The following is an 18,313-nucleotide window of genomic DNA, read 5'->3' as shown; positions in this document are numbered from 1 at the left end:
TTGCCACTGCCCCCTCAGTGTTTCTCCCTTCTCACTCGCATGCCATGACCACCTTCACTTTTGTGTCCCCTGCCTTGCCCTGACTTCATGCAAATCTATGGTTGTGATGAAACATTACAAATCTTCCAAATGGGGCTGTGTGATAGAATTCTTACATTTTTATAATACTCCAGTCTCAGGAAGAGATTAAACTCCATTTCAGTTAACTGATGTGGAGATTCTGAGTTTTGAGTGTATAAACTTATTCTGATGCCTATTTCTTCTATTACAGTCGTACCTTGGTTTTTGAACAGCTTAGTTCTCAAACGTTTTGGCTCCCGAACGCCACAAACCCCGAAGTGAGTGTTCCAGTTTCCGAACATTTTGGAAGTCGAATGGACTACCGGAACGGATTCCATTCAACTTCCTAGGTACAATTGTATTTTTTACTTTTGTATTTGTAGAGACTTTTGCATTATTTATTTTTACCTGACTTATTTTGTGTATGTCCAATGAGTTTTTAATGTATTTTATTGTGTTTTTATCGTGATATCGTCTGCAGACTAATTCAATAAATTTCATGTATTTGTTCACATTCTTAGAATGGTGTCTTAGCACAGTAACACTATCTGATGAGGATGGCTGAATCTGTCAACTTTAGTTTCTCACTTTCTCACTTACACAACATTAAATTTAGCATGCTCCGTGTCTGCATCTATTTGCATTTTTTTCCAAGACATGCACACAAATGTTCATGTAGGTTTCTTGATTAATATGTGCATTTTTGCAGGCAATGTCCCCTAAAATAATTCAGTTTTCTACATTACTTCCATTCTGCCTGTTCTAACATATGGAAGAGTTTCTTCCTTAGATAGTGGTGTTATCTGATCACATAATCACCTATCCTCACAAATCCCTCCCTTATTCACAAGCAATGAGAGATTGTGACACTGCCCAAATAATATTTAACTGGATTTTAACTGAAAATTTATTCTCTCTATCAGTGAATATGAGTGGCAACCTGTGAAATACAGATTTTTTAAAAAAAATACTAAATTTTAAAATCACTTAAAGTTAAATAAATATTAATTATCCTAAAGTAAGATAGCATGATCGTCAAGACCTTGTATTTTGTTTTCAGGAGAATTTCATTAATTCCTGCCTCACAGCAAAAAGGAAAATTTACTATGGAAGGTGAAAGTAACATTTTGATTACATGAAGTTTAGAAATGATCTTTAAAATATCATACTAAGTCTATATCAAACTTATGTTATTTGGTAATGGTGTGCAGTTGTTTATATTTGCAGCAGAAATCTTTTGGGAAGAAGAACAGAAAGCTTACCGGTGCTAATGTCATGGCCAAAAATATATATATAATTACAATATATAGGTAAGTGTAACAGCTATATCAGACTAAACATTGTTGATTTTGATCATTATTTCCAAAATACCCTTTCACGTTTTGAGAGATATTAGATTCCATACAACTATTGTAGGGGTGGGGCATAAATTAATTTCACTGCACATTTAAAGCTAAATCTATCACATTCACATTTCTGAAATGAGAGAACCAAAACACAGTCTTTCATCAAAATCTACACTAATCCAAGTTTTGCAATGGAAATCTCCAACTAATGTTTACCAAAATATGCATAACAATATTAGTGAAAATAACATTAAAAATGCACTGAAATAAATTGCTTGCAAATATGTACAGTATATTAGTCAAAACTGCATACAAAAACATGCTTATTAGAAGAAATTCACACTAAAATGCTAAAGAATTTTCATGAGGATTTTTTAAAAATTCAAATTACTGCCAAAATGTGGATAAATGAATTTGGGGGAAATGAAAAATTGAGACAATCAAAATTGGCAGATCCTTCTATCCCTAAACTCTTGTATAAGGAATTGAAAGATTTAGAGAGATGAGGGTAGGTCATGCGATATCATGTTAATCAAGGAACCCATGTAATCGGCCCATTCTGCTGTAATCAAGCTAATCTCTTACAACTTTCTACCTTCTATGGGCACAACTGAGAGACATTTCCAAGCATCACGTCCACTGGTCTTCCCTGGTGGTCTTGGATGCTATCAGTCTTTGGGAGCTGCTAGTAGTACTTTGATTTGCTAGCTGACTGTGGGGCAATGGTTCATCTTCTTGGAAATGGAGAAATGGGTATACCTCATCCTTATGGCTCAGGGAAGATGGGTTTGGAAGGCGCGAGGGAAAGACGCTAAGAGTTGTTCTATACATTTACTCTATACTGAGGACCAGAACAACAGGCTCAACTAATGGTACAATAAGTGCTTTGATACCTTAAAGGTAAAGGTAAAGGTACCCCTGCCCGTACGGGCCAGTCTTGCCAGACTCTGGGGTTGTGCGCCCATCTCACTCAAGAGGCCGGGGGCCAGCGCTGTCCGAAGACACTTCCGGGTCACGTGGCCAGCGTGACATCGCTGCTCTGGCGAGCCAGAGCTGCACACGGAAACACCATTTATTTTCCCGCTAGTAAGCGGTCCCTATTTATCTACTTGCACCCGGGGGTGCTTTCGAACTGCTAGGTTGGCAGGCGCTGGGACCGAACAACGGGAGCGCACCCCGCCGCGGGGATTTTAACCGCCGACCTTTCGATCGGCAAGCCCTAGGCGCTGAGGCTTTTACCCACAGCGCCACCCGCGTCCCACTTTGATACCTTATGGGCACACAAAATGCCTTATCTCATCTGCTGTAAACAAGATGAAAAGAAGCTGCACAAATGTGATGAACAGCAGAGCAATTAGAAGACCAAAAAGGGAAATTATCTAGAACTTTAGTGTTTATAGTGCTTCATTTGTTATCCTGGTTATCCTTATGACAACCCTATAAGGTTGACCTGCTTATTATTATCTACCTATTGCAAACGAGGGAGGTTGGAGTTGTGGTTGAGACACAGTTTGGAGTTGTGTGTTTTTTTGTTTTTTTAACAAACTATCAAGAATATCCAGCCATCCATATGAATAAAGAACTAATAGTGGTTTGCCTAGGAAAACGACATCTAGTGAGCTCATGCCTGACACATCTTGGCTCAAATCTCATATTACAAGCTCCTTACAGTAGCAGGTGATGAGACATCCACAATATCTAGTTTAGTTTAGTTTAGTTTGGCCTTGTAGGCCATGATTTTCTTTCCATTTGACTTTGGCTGCAAAAGGTTCAAGCAACATGCGTAGGCATACTGTAATACACCACAATGTGTCAAATACTGCTTCTGTTCAAAATTAATGATTGCAGATATACCGGCACAAGACATACCATACACTAGGCATAAGCTGTGATAAATGGTTTCTTGTCAAGTTTTAAACTCCATAGTTTTTGTGGAGGTTTTTGTGGGGTTTCTGTAACAGCTTGTCAATAATATCGATGGACATTGTTATTTTGTAAGTGATGCCAAGATTCCCATCAAAGGTGCTGTTGATCCCAAAACAGAATTGCAATGCCTGATAAAAGGCAAACAGCTCGAGTCTCTGGGAGCAAGAAAACAAATGAAAGCATAAGAGGTTAAATTTCAGCAGAAGACTGGGCAAAACAGAAGCTAACTGTAACCATGAGTAATGAAGTAAAACAGGAAACTGCACTTTGCCAAAGGCAAACACATTTTAACCCGAATGTATCCATATCAAGTAAAATTTAACCATATTTAATGCAGCATTCTAAGAAGTATTCATAGATATATTTGTTTGTTGCAGTCAACTGCATAGTGCCCCCCCAGCAACAGAGAAAAATTATAATGACTCTGGTTCGTGGGTATGAGCTACAAGAACCTGTTTATTCAAAATGAAATCTGGGAGGCATGCCAACCCTGAAATGAAAGGAACGGATTGATGCCAGCAAGCAATTTGAGATGGTGCCCAATTTAAAATCATGACGAAGTGAAAGCAACACTGTCAAGATGTTTTAAAAGGGTGCAGAAATTAATAGCCTTGTAATTTTGGCTAAGATCTCTCCTTACCAACCCTTCAGAAGACAACCTTGCCGCCCCCCCCCCAACCCACGTTCTAGCCATCTACTGCCATATCCTGGCCAGGGAGGGCGGGGTATAAATAAAAATTTATTATTATTATTATTATTATTATTATTATTATTATTATTATTATTCCCTCAAAAAATATCATGAAGCTGTAACAGGAGGGAAGAGATTTGACACACATTATGTTACTATTTATATGCTGCTTTTCAAGTAACAGCCCTTGAAGTACCCTTCTGAGTACAAAGAAGTTAAAGACAGAAATAAGAACATCATTATAAAACTGCACAACAGGGAAATATTGGGCCTTAATTTTTTCCTTCTACAACCCTTGGCTTCCATTCATCTCCCACTGGCCTACTGGATTAGAGTTTTTTAATATGCATTATAAAATGGTTCTAAGTTGTGGTTCTAACTTTAGGCTGCTGTTTTGCCTTTTCCCAAGAAATGACAGACTAGCTGATATTGTTGGTGTTTTTAAAAATACAGTATAAAAAGGGACACTCTAATGTGCTCCTTCCCTACTTTCCAGAATAGATAATAAAAGTTACTCATCAAACAACTGATTCACATAGCATTTGAATTCTTTAACAAGCTTTTCAGGCACTATCTGACTAGTTTATTGCTTAATAGAAGTGGGTTTAATTTATTAAACATCTTTATACCCCTCTCCCAAAACAGGAGTTCTCTGGGTGTTTCCCAAAACAAAGTAAAAGGAAAGTAATGGAAACAGTTAAAAAAAAACCAAATTAAAATCCACACATGGTATGCAATTTAAAACTTTATTAAAAGTACACTTCAGGGTAACACTTTCCCAAGAATATACACTTTAGCACACAGTTGTTGTATACAAATATAATACGCATGGACTTTAATCCAGGACAACATAGAATTGGGGGTGGGGGGTTGAGATCCAAAGAAAGGGACCATTGAATATGGGGGGAAAGGCCCTATACCCAAATCCTTGTAATCACCCGTGTGGCTCCCTTTGTTGCTTGCTAGGCAAGGCCCATTCAAAGGCAGGCTCTGGGAGCTTAGGGATGCTCACGCAATATCTTGCCCTTGCAGCGTGTCAGCTTTGAACAGGCAGGGATGGTTGTGCTGGGGGCTGTTTCCTGGGTCTTCCTGACTTTACGTGATTCTGCCCTCGAGAATCCTTTTTAGAAACGGATGTTACCCCGGCTACTTCCCAGTCCTTGGGTACAAGGCCTATCTGTTGTTAGAGGATCTGCAATTTCACATTTGACGGGTTGGTGGCATTTGGACCCAGGGATTTGTTTGGTTTTAATCTGTCAACAAAGCCTAGAACTTTGTCCTTTGTCACCACTGTTGCCACAGTTCTCCATGATCACTTCTTAACAAAGTGAGTTCAGACCCTGCTAATGGATGGATGAGGTGTATGAATGGGCACAATCACATGCACACCAATCTCTCCATTCATACAGCCGAGCAGCAGAGAAGGCAAAGGGGCAAAGTCCTGCTACTCCCTGCCAATGAGCGAATCAGCACAGGGGAGGCTTAGATATTGCCCTTCCCTCATAGTAGCCAACGCCTAGGGGCCAAGAGGTCTTTGGCCTTCTGTATAAAAAACTTGAGGGGGCCACCCCCCCAAAAATTGATGAACATTGCCATTCAAATAGTGTGCATGCACCGTATTGTGTGATTAATTATGCGGGGTGAAACCTACCTGGGGCCCCCCAATATTTTATTCAAGTTGGCTCCCCTGCAATCCTGTAACTTTTTCCTAAATTTAAACTACTCCCTGTACCTCAAAGTCTGGACTATGGCTCTAGAGCAGGCATGGCCAAACTTGGCCCTTCAGCTGTTTTGGGACTACAATTCCCATCATCCCTGACCACTGGTCCTGTTTGCTAAGGGTGATGGGAGTTGTAGTCCCAAAACATCTGGAGGACCAAGTTTGGCCATGCCTGCATTTTGCCCCACCTCCCCCAGCAGAGCAGCCTCCACTGCTTTGCTCACAGCACATGTCATTTGACCTAAACATTTACTAATATTTACTAATGGAAAGTACAGAAGGCTCCCTGTTTTAGAAGCTCGCCATCTTTGATTTGGAGGCTAATGAGAATGGCCATGGGGACACAATTCTTGCCATGAACAGGAGCTCGTAATACATGGTATATAACAGGCATTACTGAAATCGGGTGGCATGAGACTCAACTGCTCATCCTTGCCACCCCCTCATATGTTGACTTAACTCCTGATTATTAAGTCTGAAGAGGGTAAAAGAAGCAATATATTCAGAGAAAGGTTAACTGAGAATTGAGTATTTTTCTACTGCCTCCATAACTAAAAATAACTGGAAATTCCTCTCAAAGGATGTGATGCATCCCTCACTTAATTCAAATACTAGAAAGACATCTGTCAATGACAGGAAATCATAGTTGGGTTGCCAGCTGAACTGTGCTGAATTTATTTTTCCAAGATAAAACAAGCACTGCCAAGGAAATGCCACATGGGCAGAGTGTTGTGCGACAAATAAAATACTGGCATCAAAATATACAACAAAGAAGTCATCTTACAAAATCTTCAGTCCCAGGAGAGTGTTTAGTTAGTGCACCTTTTTAGTGTGAAATTAATAGCTGCAACAATCCTCGAAACTGGCTGCATAGCTCAGCTCTGATTCTGAATGTATTTATACTAAAGGAAAACTGATTTAACAGTCATTCTCTGTCCTTGGAGGAACTACAGAAGGAGTTTTACACCAAAGATTAGCTTAGAAATTATCCAAATAAATAAAATAGACCTCAAATCTCTAACATAGAATTCTGACCCCCCCCCCAAAAAAACCCCCCACTAGAATTCAAAGGGTGGGAGTGGAATCCATGGCAGTTAAATCAGTTATAAAAATATTGTTATGGTGCAAATATAAAGGACAAAAGTGGAAAGGACCTAACAGAAGCAGAAGACATCAAGAAGAGGTGGCAAGAATACACAGAGGAATTATACCAGAAAGATATGGAGGTCTTGTATACCCCAAGTAGTGTGGTTGCTGACCTTGAGCCAGACATCCTGGAGAGTGAAGTCAAATGGGCCTTAGAAAGCACTGCTAATAACAAGGCCAGTGGAAGTGATGATATCCCAGCTGAACTATTTAAAATTTTAAAAGATGATGCTGTTAAGGTGCTACACTCAATATGCCAGCAAATTTGGAAAACTCAGCAGTGGCCAGAGGATTGGAGAAGATCAGTCTACATCCCAGTGCCAAAGAATGCTCCAACTACCGCACAATTGCACTCATTTCACACGCTAGCAAGGTTATGCTTAAAATTCTACAAGGAAGGCTCAAGCAGTATGTGGATCGAGAACTCCCAGAAGTGCAAGCTGGATTTAGAAGAGGCAGAGGAACCAGAGACCAAATTGCAAACATGCGCTGGATTATGGAGAAAGCTAGAGAATTCCAGAAAGACATCTACTTCTGCTTCATTGACTATGCAAAAGCCTTTGACTGTGTCGACCACAGCAAACTATGGCAAGTTCTTAAAGAAATGGGAGTGCCTGATCACCTCATCTGTCTCCTAAGAAATCTCTACGTGGGACAAGAAGCTACAGTTAGAACTGGCTATGGAACAACTGATTGGTTCAAAATTGGGAAAGGAGTACGACAAGGCAGTATATTGTCTCCCTGCCTATTTAACTTATATGCATAATTCATCATGCGAAAGGCTGGACTAGATGAATCCCAAACCGGAATTAAGATTACCGGAAGAAATATTAACAACCTCAGATATGCAGATGACACAACCTTGATGGCAGAAAGTGAGGAGCAATTAAAGAACCTTTTAATGAGGGTGAAAGAGGAGAGCGCAAAATATGGTCTGAAGCTCAAGATAAAAAAAAAACTAAGATCATGGCCACTGGTCCCATCACCTCCTGGCAAATAGAAGGGGAAGAAATGGAGGCAGTGGGAGATTTTACTTTTTTGGGCTCCATGATCACTGCAGATGGTGACAGCAGTCACGAAATTAAAAGACGCCTACTCCTTGGGAGAAAGGCGATGGCAAACCTAGACAGCATCTTAAAAAGCAGAGACATCACCTTGCCGACAAAGGTCCGTATAGTTAAAGCTATGGTTTTCCCACTAGTGATGTACAGAAGTGAGAGCTGGACCATAAGGAAGGCTGATTGCCGAAGAATTGATGCTTTTGAATTATGGTGCTGGAGGAGACTCTTGAGAGTCCCATGGACTGCAAGAAGATCAAACCTCTCCATTCTTAAGGAAATCAGCCCTGAGTGCTCACTGGAAGGACAGATCCTGAAGCTGAGACTCCAATAGTTTGGCCACCTCATGAGAAGAGAAGACTCCCTGGAAAAGACTCTGATGTTGAGAAAGATGGAGGGCACAAGGAGAAGGAGACGACAGAGGACGAGATGGTGGGACAGTGTTCTTGAAGCTACTAACATGAGTTTGACCAAACTGCGGGAGGCAGTGGAAGACAGGAGTGCCTGGCGTGCTGTGGTCCATGGGGTCACGAAGAGTTGGACACGACTAAACGACTAAACAACAACAACAATGTGTTGTGTTGCGTTGCATTGCAAGCGACTATGAAACTATGGGACTCTGGACATACTGCAAAGGACTATGAGACTCTGCATAGGAAGCTGAAGGAAGTTTGGGGCACAGGTGGTTATTTCCAGCTGAAGGAAGGAGTGATGAAATTATAATTATATTTTGGGAATGAGTCATGTTCTTACGTAGCTGTATTGTTCTATACTTTCATGATTATATTATAAAGTATTTGTGTTCTATGTTATAAATCAAGCACTGCTAGGAGTTGTTTCTTTTGGTTTTCCAATGTCGTTCTTATCAATACAAAATTTGGTGTGGCATGAGCAATTTTTTTATTTTGAAAGTGTGGCTCAGAGACATAAGTTAGAGAACCACTGCTCTAAATCAACATCAAGCTCAGAAAAGGAAAAATAAGCAAAGAAGTCATAATTGACTGGTAAGTGCTGCATTTTATATGGTAGGTGACTCTTTCTTACTGGTCTTCCTGGCTTCATGTGATTCTGGGTTTGCACGTGGACCCTGAGAATGAAACCCACGCATAAGTTGTGGGCCCACTGTAGTTGGTCAGCAACCAAGGCAGTTCCATCAGAATAGGTAACACGTGTGCTGCACTCAACAACCTGGCCAGAGCATTCTGCACCAGCTTCCGAATCAATTCCAAGGGAAGCCCCATATAAAGCGCATTATAGTAGTCAAATTGTGATGTTACCAACACATGAATCACAGTGATTAAGCTAGCCCTGTCCAGGAAAGGGCATAGTTGATATACCAGCCTCAGAGGTCACCTGAGCACCCAGTGACAAAGATGGGTCTAGGAGTACCCCGAAACCTGCTCCTTCAGAGGGTGTGCATCCCCATCCAGAAGCGGGTAATGAATAGAAAGCAAACTTTGTCAACATAGTCAAGAAAAGTCAGAAGCATTAGATCTGAATGTTTATCTCCCAACATCCACTACTGTTTCTAGAGCAACTAGGGTTACAACTGAGGAACTTTGGAACTGTCTCTTGTGAAAAACTAGGAATCTTGATTCCTGATTGCACTGGTGGACTTGTGGTCTCAAATTTCAGCGGCGCCCAGTGTGATGTCAAAAAATTTTGTAACGCAAAAAAATAAAATAAAAATCCACACTTATAAAATTAATACCTTACTAATTAATACCATACCCCCTTCTCAGTCAAGAAGACCAGTTCAGCAGTGTGTGGTGTACAATGTGTTGGGCCAGTTATATGCTGAGATGGTCCATGATTGTCACAGCAGCCATGAAGTACCAATCTGGACACGCCAAAGTAGTCCCAATAAGGTGGTATATTGAATGAAGTCTTTGAATAGTGGCTTGCTGAAGGTCACCAGTAAGCTCACAGGTAAGGTGAGATTTTACTTATGGACTTCCTCGCTCACAACTCAATCACATGCCCTGCAACACATAATTTATTTACTTGGAACTAAATTCAGCTGAGTTTAATGAGACTTCCTCCGTTAACAAGTGAGTTGTGCGTTGCAGCCTTCGTCCCTGAGCTAAGTTTCTTAAATGTTAACAAGTACAGTACAGTAATCTAGGGCTGGAATATGTTTCTTTAAGAGAGCTGAAATGGTTTGAGAGTGACACCTCTTCACCATGTGCAAGACACACATTTCATTTAGCCTACCACTGCTGCAGACCAAACAGGTTTTGCAGAGTGTTTGAACTTGCCAAATTTATCAAAGGCAAAAAAATTAAAAGCACACACACACCATGATTGTGTACGCATGCATTTCATGTGTGCATATATTCTGTATTGCGCTTATGACATCCTCATTCAAGGGACACTCTCCCCCATTTAATTTGGATTTTCCTGATCTGCGGATAATATGCTACCGAAAAGCGATTCCAACTTAAAAGTGCATGTTAACCAACTGCAAGCATACTGAAGCACACTGTGTGGGTGCTAGTGGGTGCCACAAATTGCACTGGTGCTGTGCTCCTTTGGCACAACACACAATATATATATTTTTAAAATGTTACACATTGTTTTATGCAAATCAGATGCTGTATTGCCATAAATAACAGGACTTTCAATTTCAGTGGCTCTATGCTTATTTGGATACAATCCTGCATCTATTTTTTGTGGGGGAAAATTGCTGTGTCCACAGATAAACAAATCTCTTGCATACAGATGTAAATTTACAAACAGCTTGATCAAATGCATTTCCAAGCTGCAAAATCATATCTGTGTGACTACAAAAACCCACGAGCAGCTATAACTTTTTCAAACCTCCTTCAACTCTCTGGAAGCAACTGTTTTCTATCTCCAGTCTAGAGGTGAATTCATTGTAGCTTTCAGTCTTATATCAGCATAATGCTTCCCGTCCTCTTTAATTTTTATTCTGCTGGGAGGAATAGATAATTCCAACTGTTTAAATATATTAACAAATTAAAATGCTGACATCTGGATTCAGCTCTATGCTAATCCTTTTTACCAAAAAGGGGGGAGGCTTTTATTGTTTCCTAATTTCCCATCTGTCTGCTTCAAAAGTGGGTCAGCATTTATTTGCCCTAATATGTAATATGAAAAATAATTTATCTTTTGATGTAAAATCAAATATTGCTAGAGTAATAGTACATACCTACAAAACGTAGCTAGCTAAATTACAATGTTTATGAATAGAAGGGTTGTTGTTCTTGTTTTAAAAAAAGCAGTAAATATAATTACTGGAACAAACAGCTTAGAAGGCTAGCTGGCCAGTTTGATTTTGGAACAGATCCAAACTTAAAATTAAAATCTCTGGGACAGCTGTCACTCCTTATATGCCATGCATCAGTGATCATCTCCCCCAGAACGTAGAACAGCAAAGAAAACACAACCTTTTGTTACATCCACAATCAAATCCCAAGGACCTTTTCTGATAATTTTCAGCAGGTTTTGCACATTGCTCATTTCAGATATTTATAAAGTCTTAAAAGGGCTGAAGAGAACTGTGGACTCAAGTCAAAGTAACTACTGTATTGGGAAAACACTGCAAATGGAATGGAATGTACAAGAGGCTTTATACGGTACCTGCTAGGTTGGGAATAAATTCCATTTAACTCAGTGGGGCTTACTTCCGATTGCAGCATTGGGAAAGGTGTGATTCAATTGATAAGAGAAGTGATTTTCAAGATTTGTCCCAGGCCCTGGATCCTCCTGACATTGATGCTGTGAGTGTAACATCACACATGTGTGTTGTGTGTCTCACTCAGGCGTGACACTGGCCTCTGGGCGGTACAAGTTGGCAACTCTGCAACCGACTGCTCACCACTAACAATCTCCCCCAAAATATGCAGCCATGAGGGTTTAGTGGGAGTTTTAAGACACACATTCAGTTCATTCCAAGCAATGGTGGGTCCCAATAAGTCTTGCCACTGCCACAAAATAAAATCTCAGCATCTTCTAAAATATGGAGGGGTTCCATTGTACATGGCTCTATTCTACAACTCAATGCAGGAAGTTTGAAAAATGAATGGATGAGTGTGATGACAATATATAGGTTTTTAAAGAAAACCCATAAACAATTCTATTGGGATATATCCCTTTATGTACAGTGGTACCTCTGGTTATGAACTTAACTCATTCCAGAGGTCCGTTCTTAACCTGAAACCTGTCTTATCCTGTGCTACCACTTTAGCTAATGGGGCCTCCTGCTGCCGCCGGTGTGCGATTTCTGTTCTCATCCTGAGGTAAGGTTCTTAACCCAAGGTACTACTTTCAGGTTAGCAGAGTCTGTAACTCAAAGTGTTTGTAACTCGAGGTGTTTGTAACCCGAGGTACCACTGTATTGAAGGAGGGTCATAATTTTATATGATATGCCTAATAGATGTAGTACTCCAAGCCAGGTTTTATTTATAGTTTTATCTGTACACACTTTGGAAATGTAATTGATCAAGCTGTTTGTAAATTTTCGTATGTGTGTATGTGTATTTATAGGTGGATTTGTAGCTGGTTGAATTTGTAGTTATTTGACTGACCGAACCCAAAGAGTGCTCACTAATGTTTCCTCATCATCCTGGAAAAAAGTGACAAGTGGGGTGCCACAGGGTTCCATCCTGGGCCCGTTGTTGTTCAACGTCTTTATAAATGACTTGGATGAAGGAGTTGAAGGGATGCTCATCAAATTTGCAGATGACACCAAACTGGGAGGACTAGCTAAAATTCAGTGTTTGAAATATTCTGATTCCGACCTAAGATTTAATTGATAGTGTGATTTACTTTTCCTTAAAATTCTCTCCATATTTGGCATTCTTAAACTGTCATATTGTCTTCTTAGTTTGAAATTCAGTTGTATTGCTGGCAAAGGAAGATACTAAAATTTAACTAAATAAAGCTATCTATATTTTTTTCAACCTCTCTCTCTTCTTACACACACACTCACGCACTATTAGAAGGGAAAGAATTGCCAGTGCAATCCTATCCATTCAGAAGAAGAAGAGTTTGGATTTGATATCCCACTTTATCACTACCCGTAGGAGTCTCAAAGAGGCTAACATTCTCCTTTCCCTTCCTCCCCCACAACAAACACTCTGTGAGGTGAGTGGGGCTGAGAGACTTCAGAGAAGTGTGACTGGCCCAAGGTCACCCAGCAGCTGCATGTGGAGGAGCGGAGACGCGAACCTGGTTCCCCAGATTATGAGACTACCGCTCTTAACCACTACACCATGCTGGCTCCTAGCTCCAGTGTTCAACAGGACTTACTCCCAAACAAGTGAGCACAGGATTTCAGTCTAAGCAAAAATACCAAAATCACACACCCCACACCAAATCACAAATAACATCTGTCTCATTTGAACGTCTTGCTCAGTTTTCTTTATCATTGTTCTGTTTGCAACCTGTCTACTCTGACCACATGGAGGTCTTCCTTTCATCTACACCGTCAGAAAACAAGGTCAGCCCTACTGAGATCCAGTAGTGTGAAAGCAGCACAGGAGTAAGCTTCATGTATAAGCTTATTAAAAGCTTAGGGTGAAAAGCCCCTGCTCTGCTCTCTGTAATGCTAGTGCTGCTGTAAGTTGTCACTGGAAATTAATAGCAAACACAATCAGAACACAAATAGTTCAAATCCACTTAAATCTGGAGTAACTGCTACTAAGATCATTCTAGATTAAGTGGGTCAAGGATTCTGTCCCTATTGATTTGATTTGCAGTGTTCCAGACTGCAAAATATTGCTGGAAAAAACCTTCATTCCAGCAATGTTTTTCAAACAATCTATACGAACATAATGATAACTTTGCCAGAACAGACCAAAGGACTGTTTGACCAAGCGTCTTGCTTCCTATAGTGGCCAACCAAATGTGCCTGGGAATAGCGATCACCCTCTCCTGCTGTTGTTCCAGAACTGGTACTCAAGGATGTGTTGTTTTGGTGCCACAAGGAAGAATGACATTGTTACCTGCTATTAGCTCTGACTAAACTTAGAGAGGACTAGTGCTGTCTCACAATCTGTCCTGCTTCTCCACAGCAAGCTGTTTTAGGGTCTTAGCAGTTGAAAGGGAACTGGGTAGGAAGGTGCTAACTCAACCCTTAAAACATGCACATACGGACGTAAGAGCCTTCTAGATCAGGGCAATGCCCCAGCCCAGCGAGTCCAGCATCCTGCTGCCACAGTGGCAAACCTGATGCCTGTGAGAAGACTGACAGCTGGATTGCAAGGCTACTGTCCCATCCTGTGGTTTCCAGCAACTGATATTCAGAAGCGTACTGCCTCCGACAGTAGAACATAGTCCTCAGGGTGAGAGTAGGCACTGAAAGAAAGCCTTATCCTCTATGAATATGTCTAATTATCTTTTAAAGCCATCCAGGTTCGTGGCCATCCCTGCTTCCCGGGGGAGCAAGTTCCATAGTTTATGTGCTGCAGGAATATCTGTCCTGAATCTTCCACCATTCAGCTTCAGTGGATGTTCATGAGTTCTAGTGGAGAGAGAGAGAGAGAGAAACTTTCCTCTGCCCACTTCCTCCATGCCATGCATAATTTTACAAACCTGTCACCTTTTTTATACACTGGTACCTTGGGATGGGGGACGCGGGTGGCGCTGTGGGTAAAAGCCTCAGCGCCTAGGGCTTGCCGATCGAAAGGTCGGCGGTTCGAATCCCCGTGGCGGAGTGCGCTCCCGCTGCTCGGTCCCAGCGCCTGCCAACCTAGCAGTTCGAAAGCACCCCTGGGTGCAAGTAGATAAATAGGGACCGCTTACTGGCGGGAAGGTAAACGGTGTGCTGCGCTGGCTCGCCAGATGCAGCTTTGTCATGCTGGCCACGTGACCCGGAAGTGTCTCCGGACAGCGCTGGCCCCCGGCCTCTTAAGTGAGATGGGCGCACAACCCTAGAGTCTGTCAAGACTGGCCTGTACGGGCAGGGGTACCTTTACCTTTACCTTACCTTGGGATGTGCACAGGATCCGTTCCGGAGCCCCGTTTGCATCCTGAAGTGAACACAACCCACGTCTGCGCGTCTGGTGTTTTGCTGCTTCTGCGCATGCGCGCGACGTCATTTTGACCATCTGTGCATGCGTGCGCAGCAAAACCCGGAAGTAACACGCTCCGTTACTTCCGGGTCGCTGCAGAGTGCAACCCGGAAATACTTAACTTGAAGCACATTTATCCCGAGGTATGACTGTACACTAAAAAGTCACAAATATTGCATACCCTTGAACATTTTAGTTGCCTTTTTTTTTTAACCTTTTCCATCTTACTATATTCTTTTTGAGGTGAGGAGACCAATAGTGTACCAAATATTCCAAATGTTCTCACAGTATTTCAAAGACTTAAAAAAAACCTACAAAAAGACAAGAGCAGGTCTAATTCATACTGAGCAATGGGTAGAATTGCAGGTTTTCCTTGCACAGAAACATAGAGTTGGAAGAAGGGACCCCAAGGGTCATCTAGTCCGACCCCCCTCTGCAGTGCAAGAACCTCAACTAAAGAACCCCTGACAGATGGTTATCAAACCTCTGCTTAAAAACCTCCAAGGAAGGAGAGACCACCGCCTCCGGAGGGAGTCCATTCCACTGTCAAACAGCTCTTACTGTCAAAGGTTCTTCCTGATGTGTAATCAGAATCTCCTTTCTTGTAACTTGAATCCATTCATTTGGGTCCAACCCTCTAGAGCAGGAGAATAGCTTGCTCCACCTTGTATCTTGCTTTAACACACACACAGCTGAAAATACTTTTTGGGTAGCAAGGTCCCTACAGACCCCACTCCTGGCTGCAGCCTTCTAGGAAATGTTTGTGATGGCACTCCACACTTAAATGGTGAAAAACAGTAAATATCGTTGTGGAATTCTGCATCTAAACAGAGGTACAATTACAGCTTTGGCACACCTATTAACATGCAATTGAACACACAAAGGCAGATGCTCGAAAAAGTAATGCATTTCTTTGAACAAGGGAGCCATCTAATTAATTTGCCTTCCCGCATATTATTGGCTATGATGCAACTGACAGCCATGTCAGCAGAGCTATACATTTTAAGACTGCACAAATGAACAGCTTTAACAAAAGGTTACTAAACCCCCACCAAATCCTAATGGCTTATTGCAGCTTGCGCGCTTGAATTTTTGATTTTGTGTCACTGACTGTTGATTCAGGTTTAGCTTTGAATCATTAAACGCAGTTTGCATGCAGAGAAAAATGCAAATGTGACACATCTCTTGCTCCTGCCTAATTAGGGATAATTCTGGGTACCTGTTTAATTGCACTGAAGTGGTTGCAATGAGACTGGTAACATTGCTTCAGTCATGATCTAAGGGCGGGGGGGGGGGCTGGGAGTTTCCCCTCCCCCAGTAATGGGGGCCACACTTCTTCTCCCCAGCCTGTGCTAGGGCCACCAGACCTGCAAAATTAAAATTCACAGTATCTTGCTCCCACATGCAGAAATAATGGGGTGCTCCCTGCACTCATATCACCGTAAAAGTGGCACACACCAAGAAATATCCCCCCCCCCTTTGCAGTTGCCAGCAGCAGGAGAAGCACCTCCCACCTCATCCTAGCATATATCCATCTCTCTCCAAAGTCAAAATATCCTGCAGATATTTTGAAACTGCAGGAGTGGGCTCTCCCACTCGCAAGGTAGTCCAGGTGACTCTTTGGGCTTAGCATGGGAGCTGCAAGAGGCAAGGATAAGTTTTGCAGGATGGCTGTTACCCCCCCCCCCCCGCCTTCTCACTCCCACTGCATTATGACATGTGAAGCTGCAGCAACCAAAATTCCTGCTTCTAAGCAATTATTAGATGTTCAAGAGCCCTATGCACTAATGGACTAGCCAGTGCACCATGCTGCCCGTGACGGGGTGTGCGTGTGTGCACCCATACTGGGGGGCGGAGGACAAACAGGCAGCCATGAGGCTGGGATTGAAGGGCACATGGTTGCTGTGTCCCCATCCGCCCGCCCCCCCCAAGTGGACTTGCAAGTTTCGTATCCTGAGAGGGTGGCGCAAGAGGAGAGCAAGAGCCACATGTCTCTAGATCCCAGCCTTGTCAGCAAAGGCGAGGCTGAGATCAAAGGGCGCACAGTGCCTGCCTGTACAGGAGGGAGCCAGCCAGCTGACGCAGCACTTGGCAGGTGCAAAGCGGGTGCCCCCACGCCAACACCCCCAGCGCAGCCTGGCCAGGTGTTCCTCTACACGAGCATTGGTTCCTCCGTTGGTTACATCAGGGTTCATGCTTGTAAGAGAATTCATTAATGCCATTGTTTTACCTGCTCTAGTTCCAAAATTTGAGAATGACATGTTTTCTACGTCAAAGAGCTCATCTTAAATTTTATTCATTTGACTACTGTTAATAGAGACGTCACCTTGCCAACAAAGGTCCGTATAGTTAAAGCCATGGTTTTCCCAGTAGTGATGTATGGAAGTGAGAGCAGGACCATAAAGAAGGCTGATCGCCGAAGAATTGATGCTTTTGAATTATGGTGCTGGAGAAGACTCTTGAGAGTCCCATGGACTGCAAGAAGATCAAACCTATCCATTCTGAATGAAATCAGCCCTGAGTGTTCACTGGAAGGACAGATCGTGAAGCTGAGGCTCCAGTACTTTGGCCACCTCATGAGAAGAGAAGACTCCCTGGAGAAGACACTGATGCTGGGAAAGATGGAGGGCACAAGGAGAAGGGGGCGACAGAGGACGAGATGGTTGGATAGTGTTTTCGAGGTTACCAGCATGAGTTTGACCAAACTGCGGGAGGTAGTGGAGGACAGAGGTGCCTGGCGTGCTCTGGTCCATGGGGTCACGAAGAGTCGGACACGACTAAACAACTAAACAACAACAACAACAAAATTGCGTGTCGAGACCCCGCAGCCACCCCCTCGTTGGAAATAACTCACACAAGGACACGGATATTAGGTTTATGTTATTGGGCAAATTTGGGCCACAACGTTATTGAAATTACAGAATGTCAGCGGTATTGGCTTAGGCATTGATTGGACCTGACTATATCTGACTCCTGCCCATTGAGCAGGAAGTCCAGTAAGGGTAAGCCTACCTTTTCCCATCCCGATACTGCTGGTACCTTTTCTTTTCTTTGTTAAAAAAAGCCTAGAATACAAAGAGTGCCACAATAACAATAAAAAGTGCCTCATAAGAGTTGCCCACTGCCACGTTACTTGAAGTGATAGCAGATAGCAGAAAATTCAGACTGCACAGGTTCAATAAAATCCAACACGAACTAAGTCTAGTCTATTTATGGCTGCTTTGTCAACTGTTTCCAGCATGTTGCTTGGGCACAGAAATATCTTTATGAAAGGCCAGGGCCTAATAGCTGCCCAACACCATGCACCATATAGGCCAGGGGTCAGCAAA

General features: G+C 42.3%; 1 protein-coding gene and 1 long non-coding RNA gene across 5 annotated transcripts in view; both read right to left on the bottom strand.

Moving 5' to 3' along the window:
- The window catches only part of TSPAN9 (tetraspanin 9), a 140,223-nt gene that overhangs the window by 43,128 nt on the left and 78,782 nt on the right, over positions 1-18,313 (bottom strand). The window lies entirely within an intron of this gene.
- Positions 1,026-4,480, bottom strand: LOC144328908 (uncharacterized). The gene is made up of 2 exons (XR_013394287.1): positions 2,677-4,480; positions 1,026-2,299 (listed from the first exon to the last, which is right to left on the bottom strand). It is a non-coding gene; the product is annotated as an uncharacterized LOC144328908 (long non-coding RNA).

Source organism: Podarcis muralis, chromosome 9 (assembly GCF_964188315.1).
Source record: "Podarcis muralis chromosome 9, rPodMur119.hap1.1, whole genome shotgun sequence".
Taxonomy (NCBI): Eukaryota; Metazoa; Chordata; class Lepidosauria; order Squamata; family Lacertidae; genus Podarcis; species Podarcis muralis.
Note: the sequence above shows the minus strand (reverse complement) of the source record. Positions and strands in the feature narration are given on the sequence as shown.